Genomic DNA, 7,870 nt, shown 5'->3' on the forward strand with positions numbered 1-7,870 from the left:
CACAGAGCCCACGCAGACCCGAGTCTACACACACAGAGCACACGCAGACCCGAGTCTACACACACAGACCCGAGTCTACACACACAGAGCACACGCAGACCCGAGTCTACACACACAGAGCACACGCAGACCCAAGCCTACACACACAGAGCACATGCAGACCTGAGTCTACACACACAGAGCCCATGCAGAGCACTACATACACAGAGCCCGTGCAGAGTATTACACACACAGATCTACACACACAGAGCCCATGCAGAGCACTACACATGCACAGATCTACACACACAGAACCCACGCAGAGTATTACACACACAGATCTACACACACAGAGCCCATGCAGAGCACTACACACACACAGATCTACACACACAGAACCCACGCAGAGTATTTCACACACAGATCTACACACACAGAACCCACGCAGAGTATTTCACACACAGATCTACACACACAGAGCCCATGCAGAGCACTACACACACACAGATCTACACACACAGAACCCACGCAGAGTATTTCACACACAGATCTACACACACAGAACCCACGCAGAGTATTTCACACACAGATCTACACACACAGAGCCCGTGCAGAGCACTACACACACACAGAGCCCGTGCCGAGCGCTCGTCACTGGTCGCAGCCTTTGCTTTGCTCCTTTGACCAGAAGCTAAACCACCTCCCCTGCTTTTCTAACTCCTCCTCCTAACTGGTGAGCAGGATGTTCCCCCTGGGTAGAGGGAGGACAGGAACTCTGTCATCTCTCCACATCCCCATGCGTGGTTTGCATTGGTATCGATACCTGTCAAAACCTTAGGACAGGTGGGCATTGTCACACCGGGCTTCTTGCTGCCACATGTGTTTTCTCTACTTCACGTTAAGTTCCGTAGAGAGGCTCCTAATGAAAAGGGAAACAATGAAGATGCAATGGAAACCCTGATAGACTATGGATCCCACATAACCCCACTGAGCCATCCGGGAGGACACACTGCGCCGACCTTATGTTGTTAAGCCTGCACGGCTGCCAGTTCTGTCCACGGTGGCCCCTGCTCCCTTCTGGTTGCTCTTGAAAATCCATCACATCTGGACCAGTTGCTCCTGGGCCGCTGTGCTCAGCCCTGAAGCAGCGAAGGCTGCTTTGTATTCCACACGCTTCCTAGCAAACGCCGCCTGGAGTCTGTTTGCTTACCTCAGTTCTACCTTCTCAGCTGTTATTTTTGTGAAAATGTCAGCTCTGATGAACAGAAATGGGTAATGACACAGGTTGCCGCCCCTTTCTTCACACACGGGATGGAGAACCCGGCTGCATTGCTCTGACTGAAGGCCCCAGGTTTTGTTACCATGGCTCTCAGCACTCCAGAACTGCACTGGGGTATTGATCCTACTAATGCCATCCATACCGTGTTCTTATGTGTGGGCCAACAATGTAGTCAAATATTTTTTTAACCAGGTATTTTGTCCTGTCCTCCATCCACTACTTTGATTCGATTGTAGATTTGGGTAAGTTGGTAAGGGTGAGGAGCCTGAGACCCCTCCTCTGTTACAGTGCTCTTAAGAGTTTTTTTTTCCCTTGAAGGTAGTTGTGGAATAAATAAGTACAGGTGTCTGATTAAGGACTGAGGCATTATCTACTTTCAACTATTAGTACAAGAACTACAAATATAATGAAGCAAAGTAAGGAACTGATGTTGTGGTAACTGTTGATCAAGCCATCCCAATTGTCCATAAAAAGAGTGAGCTTTATTTAAAACTGAGTGTGAAGTATCGATCATGTTACTAATTTACAAATTATTTCATCAGTTTCGTACTCACCTACTTTTAAAATGATCAGAATATTCCGTTTTACCTCTGTCACAATAAATCGTACGACCTTGGTAATCTATAAAGTCTTGAAGAAATAGAAAACAATCAGATTGTTTTCTTTGGGGGGTGTCAGCTGTGGAAGGGAATTCATAATGAATATGACCGGCCGCCAGCGGAATGTGGCGCGGCTGCAGCCCGCTCCTGGAGTCTTGTTTGGCGTCAGACCCACGTGGCTTCATCCTGCCGATCACCGGCTCTGTGCTGTGACTGACAGGGGAGGGGAGAATTCAAGAACAACCCCGAACTCGAAATGCAATGGTTTATTTAGGGTCGTTCACCATTTGGGCTCATCGAGGGAATGAGCACCCAGCTTTCTGTGTGGTGGTGTTGGGGTGAGGCTGGCTTTGGGGGTGAGTTTGGAGGTGCCTTCCCTCCTGTCTCATGGACAGGTGAGCTGTTCTCTAGGTCTGACTGAGGCAGAGGCCCTGTCTCCCTGGCTCTCCCTGGGGGAAAGTCTGGATGTCTCTGCCTTGCTTCCGCGCTTAGGCCTCCTTCATTCAGCTTTCCTAAGTCACATGTGTCAGGGGACTTACCCACCTCGTCTAAATCTCCCAGTTTACTAGAACTAGAACGTTTAAAACATATCCCCCAGTGATATTTGAGTGAGGAAGCATCTGTTATAGTGTCATCTTTTGCCCTGAATCTTATGTATTCAGTCACCTCTGTCTTCTTTTGGTTAGTGTGGCTAAGAGCTGGTCAACTTTGTGCATTTCAAATAATGAACTTGGTATTTCATGGACATTTTTATTGTTCTTTGGTATCTGATTTATTTCTTCCCCATGCTTATCATTTCTTTTCATCTGCTTGTTTGGGGTGTGGTTATTCGTGGATGAGAAGATCATTCATAGCCACACCTCTTTGACTGTAATCCTAGCTCCTTAGGAAGCTGAGATATGGAGGATTGTGGTTTTAGACCAATCCAGGTAGAAAAGTTTGCTGCACTCCCTTTCCTAAATAACCAACAAAAAAGCAGAGCTGGAGGTATAGCATAGTACAGTGCCAGGGCCTGAGTTAAAACCTCAGTACTATTAAAAAGTTATTAACCATACTTATCATGATCAAGTTGGCTTTAGTGCTAGGATGTTCAACATATACAAATCAATAAATACAATTTATCACATCAATTTTATCAAGAATAAATCATATTATCAAGTAATGCAGAATGTAACTATAAAATTAAGCATCTCTCCCTGATAAGACCTGGAGGAAAATGCGTGGAGAAGAATCAAATCTTGACATGACGAAGGTTACACATGAGAAACCATAGCTAACAGCACAGTGAACAGAAAAATCATGAAACCCTTTCTCTAAAATCAGAAACAGACAATGGTATCAATTCCTACCACTCTTATGCAATAAAGCTCTGGGAATTTTAGCCAGAGAAATTAAGAAAAACAAAGGAATAAAAAGGATACAAAGAGGAAATCAGTAAAATTATAGTTGCCAATATGGTCAAAAAAGACCCTAAACATGGTCCCCAAAATCTCTTAGAAATGTAAGTTCTGTAAAGAAGACATTGGCCATGAATACACACAAATCAGTCACATTTTTGTACCAATAACTTACAAAGAAGTAACCAAGAAAATAACCCCATCTATAACATGTCCCCATATGTACTACACTTAAAAATAAACCTAACCAAGAAGGTGAAACATCTCTTCAGAGAGAACTCAACAGCACCACAAAAGAAAACTGAAGCCAGAAAGTGCTTGCATGTTCTCATACCTGGAGAACACCACCAAAAGCTATCTGTAGACTAAATTCAGTCTCCACCGAAATACCAAAATATGATTCAGAGAAGTAAAATCAATTCACATGGGCAAGGGACATACAAAGCAACAAAGAAATCATCTTATAAATATGTTAGAAACAATCACAAGGAAGAAGAAACATTTGAATCTTTATCTTGACGTTCATTTTACCTCACATCATATTATCTGACCTTTTCTGCTTGTCTCAGACATATACTAGTTATTGCAAATAAGGGAAACCATGGGGCCTATGTTTCTTTGGGCCTGGCTTACTTCACTTAATATAACAATGAGATGTACAAGATGTTATGTCAAAAAACGAACTTTACAGCTTTGGTACGGGGGGGGGGCATAGAGGGGGATGGGAAGGGATAGGAAGGGGAAACAAAGGAGGAGGTAACAATGCTTGATAAGAAATGTACTCATTACCTTGCCCATGTAATTGTAACCCCTCTGTATGGTATTTTCACAATAAAAAAATCACAGCAAAAAATATCAATTCACATGGAAACATAAAAGTTACCCAATTATCAAAGCAAGCATGAGCCCCAGAGCACTACTGGTGTGTCACGATTCTGGCCCAGCACTGCAAGCAGACAAGTTCTGGATATACTTGCTGTTCAGTTGTTCCATGGCTTGTTCAACTGCTGACAGTCCTTCTAGTGTATTTCCAGGAGTGGCTTCCACTGAGAACACTAGACTGTATGGTCATCCTCCTTCAAGCTAGGGAAAGGACCTTGGAGCCGATTGTGCATGGCAAGAGATGAAGTTTGGTTCAGTATAATTTTATCCAAGTACCTGGTGCCAGCAACTGGTAGAGCTAATTTCTGAATTCTGAAGTAAGGCAGAGCTGCAGCTCCCATAGAGGTTAACGTATTTCTCTCAAGGTCAGTTGAAGGTTATAATTCTGCTACCCCTCTAAGGCCAGTGACCCTGCAGTGATGTACTTAAAGAGACTTAAAGGCTAACCCTGTTTCCAAGAAGAGGAGAACCAAGTGTTCCAACCAGGAAGACAAGAGCTTCAATGCACATCTTCAGAGGATTTCATTAAGGCCTTTCCAATATTTTCAGAATTCACTTAAATCCAGCTTACGTTTGAACGATGATATTTTCTATACTGCGCTAAAGTTGAGTGTATATACTTGAGTTTCTCCTTTCCTAGGATACCAGCATTATTGAAATTTCTAATTAAAAGTCAGCGTGGGGAGGCCGTTTTCTATCCCTTGCTCCAGGGAGGCAAGACTGCACCCTGCCACACCAGCAGACGGCGCTAGCCGGCCCGTCCCCTGCCAGAAACGCAGCCGCTCTCGCCACTCTCCCTTCAGCAGGGAAATGGGAAATGGAACAATAGATTCCTCACACGTGGGGAGAAGGTGTGGGGCTGCAGGTAACCTGAGAGCCGCCGGAAAGCGCGTGCAGAGGGGAAATCCCTGCGACCGGAGGGCCAGCGGGAGATGAGAGCCCTTCCTGGGCTGCTCAGCAACTCCCTGGAGGACCAGGCCAGGGTCGTGCGTGAGTCCTGCCAGCTGTGAGACGCACAAATTCAATCCACAGAAGGGGTGAGACGTGTTTCACCAATATGTGGAGGAAACCCTTCTGGAACCTTCCTAGCAGACTCCTTTCAGGCTTCATGGAGTCAAAGCCCACGGTCCAGTTCCTGGAAGCTGGGAAGAAGCATGGAGCATGAATGGGAATCACCAGCGAATCACCACAGTGTGCGCCCCGGGCAGACTGAGTGCCATGGACAGGTCCCGGGCACCCTTTCTGGGGTTCGTGTTCTGTGTGTGATGTTTTGAACCTCGTGAGTGTTCTCTGGCCACAGTCCCGGAGGCTTGCTCTAGGCCGGTGCATGGGGTAGTGACTCGGAAGGCTTGAAGCCAGTGTTTACATTTTCTCAAGCTTTAACAAGGAAAAGGCTAAACTTACCAGGTGGATCCGTACACATCTCCCTCGTGTTTCGGAACTCAAGCTTGGTCCTGCCATCTTTGTGCCTTTGAGTCAAACACTCAGTGCTTAGGAAGCCGAGTTTCAGGAGGCTCTGGTCACAGTGCTCCAGAAAGTTACGCCTTCCACGTTGATTCTGGCTGACACTGAGAGAAGGAACAACTACTCCACGTCGATGCTCACACACCAGCCCTCTTAATGCACCACCTCGACACCTGAAGGTATCTCAATTAAGCAGAATTACCATCCAAATTAAGCACCAGTCATTGCCATTAAGTATAATTAGGCTTAATTTGATTCCTTGGGAGACATTCCAAATAAGTGGGTTTCCAATAAACTGCACAGTGATGAGGGTATATTACAAATTAAGCATAAAGAAAAGGACAGTTACCTAAAACCCCAAGGCTCCAACCTGGTCAGAAGCAGTGATGGAAAGAGGCTGTGTACCTCATTGTGTGTGTGTGTGAGAGAGAGAGAGAGAGACAGAGACAGAGAGACAGAGAGAGAGAGAAACCTGGTGAGCAAACTTGGACAACTATTATAGAACAGGAAACAAAATTAAATTCTCAGTGCTAGTTAGAGATTGGTTAATACATTCTTCTAGTTTCAAAACACTGCAGCTGTTCTGAAGTGTTTCTCTTTCCTGATCCTGATTCTGTGTTGACTGCTGTGGAGTCAGGGGCTCTGGCTCTACCCTGGCTGGTGCTTACATGAAGAAGTGATTTACACCTCTGCACCTGTGCCTTACTAAGGCACTTGGTACAGAATAACTCACGGAGGAAGAGTGTTCCTCCCTCGGGGATGCCCACTACCGACAGCTTCTCGGAAGGTCAACACTTAAAAAGCAAAGCCAGTGGGAGAGCATACTGTGCTCTCCTGCACCCTGCCCTATGCAGAAAAGTGTACCACGTGCAAGAGATTTAATGTAATGCAGAGGCAGATTCCCGCTGCCACGATCGAATGTCAACAAAACTAATACAGTCAGAAGAAATGCGGAGCTACATCCTGAAGAGTCCTGCATTCAATGAGAGTCGTGAGTCCATGCCCGTCCTTAAGAAATTAGTGACTGTTGCTAAGCTACAGATTGTAAGAATTAAATAGAAGCACCTCCGTGTCCATGCCATCTGTACTGACAAGACTGGCTCCGAGGCCTGCGTGCTGCCGCATGGCCTTGGGTGTGGAAGTGTGTGTGTGCCTGTGTGCACAGGTGCACACATCCCACTGCACACACACATCCCACTGCACACACGCTGGGCATGGGGAGGTGGCGGCGGCTGGGGTTCTGGGAGCAGACCCAGGGCCTGTCCAGCCAGAGGCGCGTCAAATCCTTTCCACGGTTTCTTGGCCTTGGACTTTAGGCAGACTCTTAAGCATCTTTAATCCCAGTGCCCTTTCTATTTTCTTCTTGTACTCACAGTGGAGAGGAATAAAGAATGGGCTAACAGCACCTAGAATGTGGCCCACTGTGACCTTCAACCCCACTTCCTATCCTCCTCCCTCCCTCCTCTTCCTCCCGTTCTTCCTCCTAACTTCCTTCTCCTTCTTTTTCTTTTCTTGTCCCTCTCTCTTCTTCTTACAATTTCTGATGGCTAAATTTAGAAAGAGGTCATCAAGACCCTGAGCCAAGTCTTAAAATGACTTTTGTCGCTGTAGGATACAGAGGAAATAAATTACAATGTGCAAGTCCTGGGGGCATTATTCGGCAACAACAGGCTAGACACATCTGGATGGAGCAAAACTGTGAGCCAGAAAACCCGGGGATTTGTTGTAATCAAGAACGATGATATGAGCCTAAATTAGGATATGATCTGGGAACCAGTTCAAGCAGGTGACTCAGCTCAGCCGTTCACGCGTTCACAGTGCGCCTTTCAGTGAACAGCTCTTCATGTCTAAGGGGAAAGGAAACCTTTGCTTTAGGTAGCATCTCACTTGGGACACAATACAACTGTTCACAGGATTCTCTGGGGCAGGGAGGAGCTCTGACTCCTTTGATCACTCCTTGGAATTTTGCAGAATTTGAAGCCACAGATTCACGCAGGTGGAGAGAAGACATCATTTGCATGCTATGTGTTTTAAAACAAAGTTAGAACTAAACAGTGTGTCTAATAGTTGGAGACGGGGTGAAAGATAAATGGGGTAAAGGCCAGTAGACTTCACTCACTGCTGGCGTATTCGCAGAGAAGTGGGCATGTGGGAATTGGTCAGAGGAACATGGTGTTGACTCTTGTCCTTCGACCAGGCCGGCCGGCACAGCGTCTACCTGACAGCCCTGCACCCCGCCCCTGCCCCTGTGCCCCTGCCCCTGCCCCTGT

General features: G+C 46.3%; 1 protein-coding gene across 1 annotated transcript in view; it reads left to right on the forward strand.

The window, feature by feature from the left end:
* LOC105991563 (CUB and sushi domain-containing protein 1-like) overlaps positions 1–7,870 on the forward strand; it is an 871,556-nt gene that overhangs the window by 555,834 nt on the left and 307,852 nt on the right. The window lies entirely within an intron of this gene.

Source organism: Dipodomys ordii, unplaced genomic scaffold (assembly GCF_000151885.1).
Source record: "Dipodomys ordii isolate 6190 unplaced genomic scaffold, Dord_2.0 Scaffold74, whole genome shotgun sequence".
NCBI lineage: Eukaryota > Metazoa > Chordata > Mammalia > Rodentia > Heteromyidae > Dipodomys > Dipodomys ordii.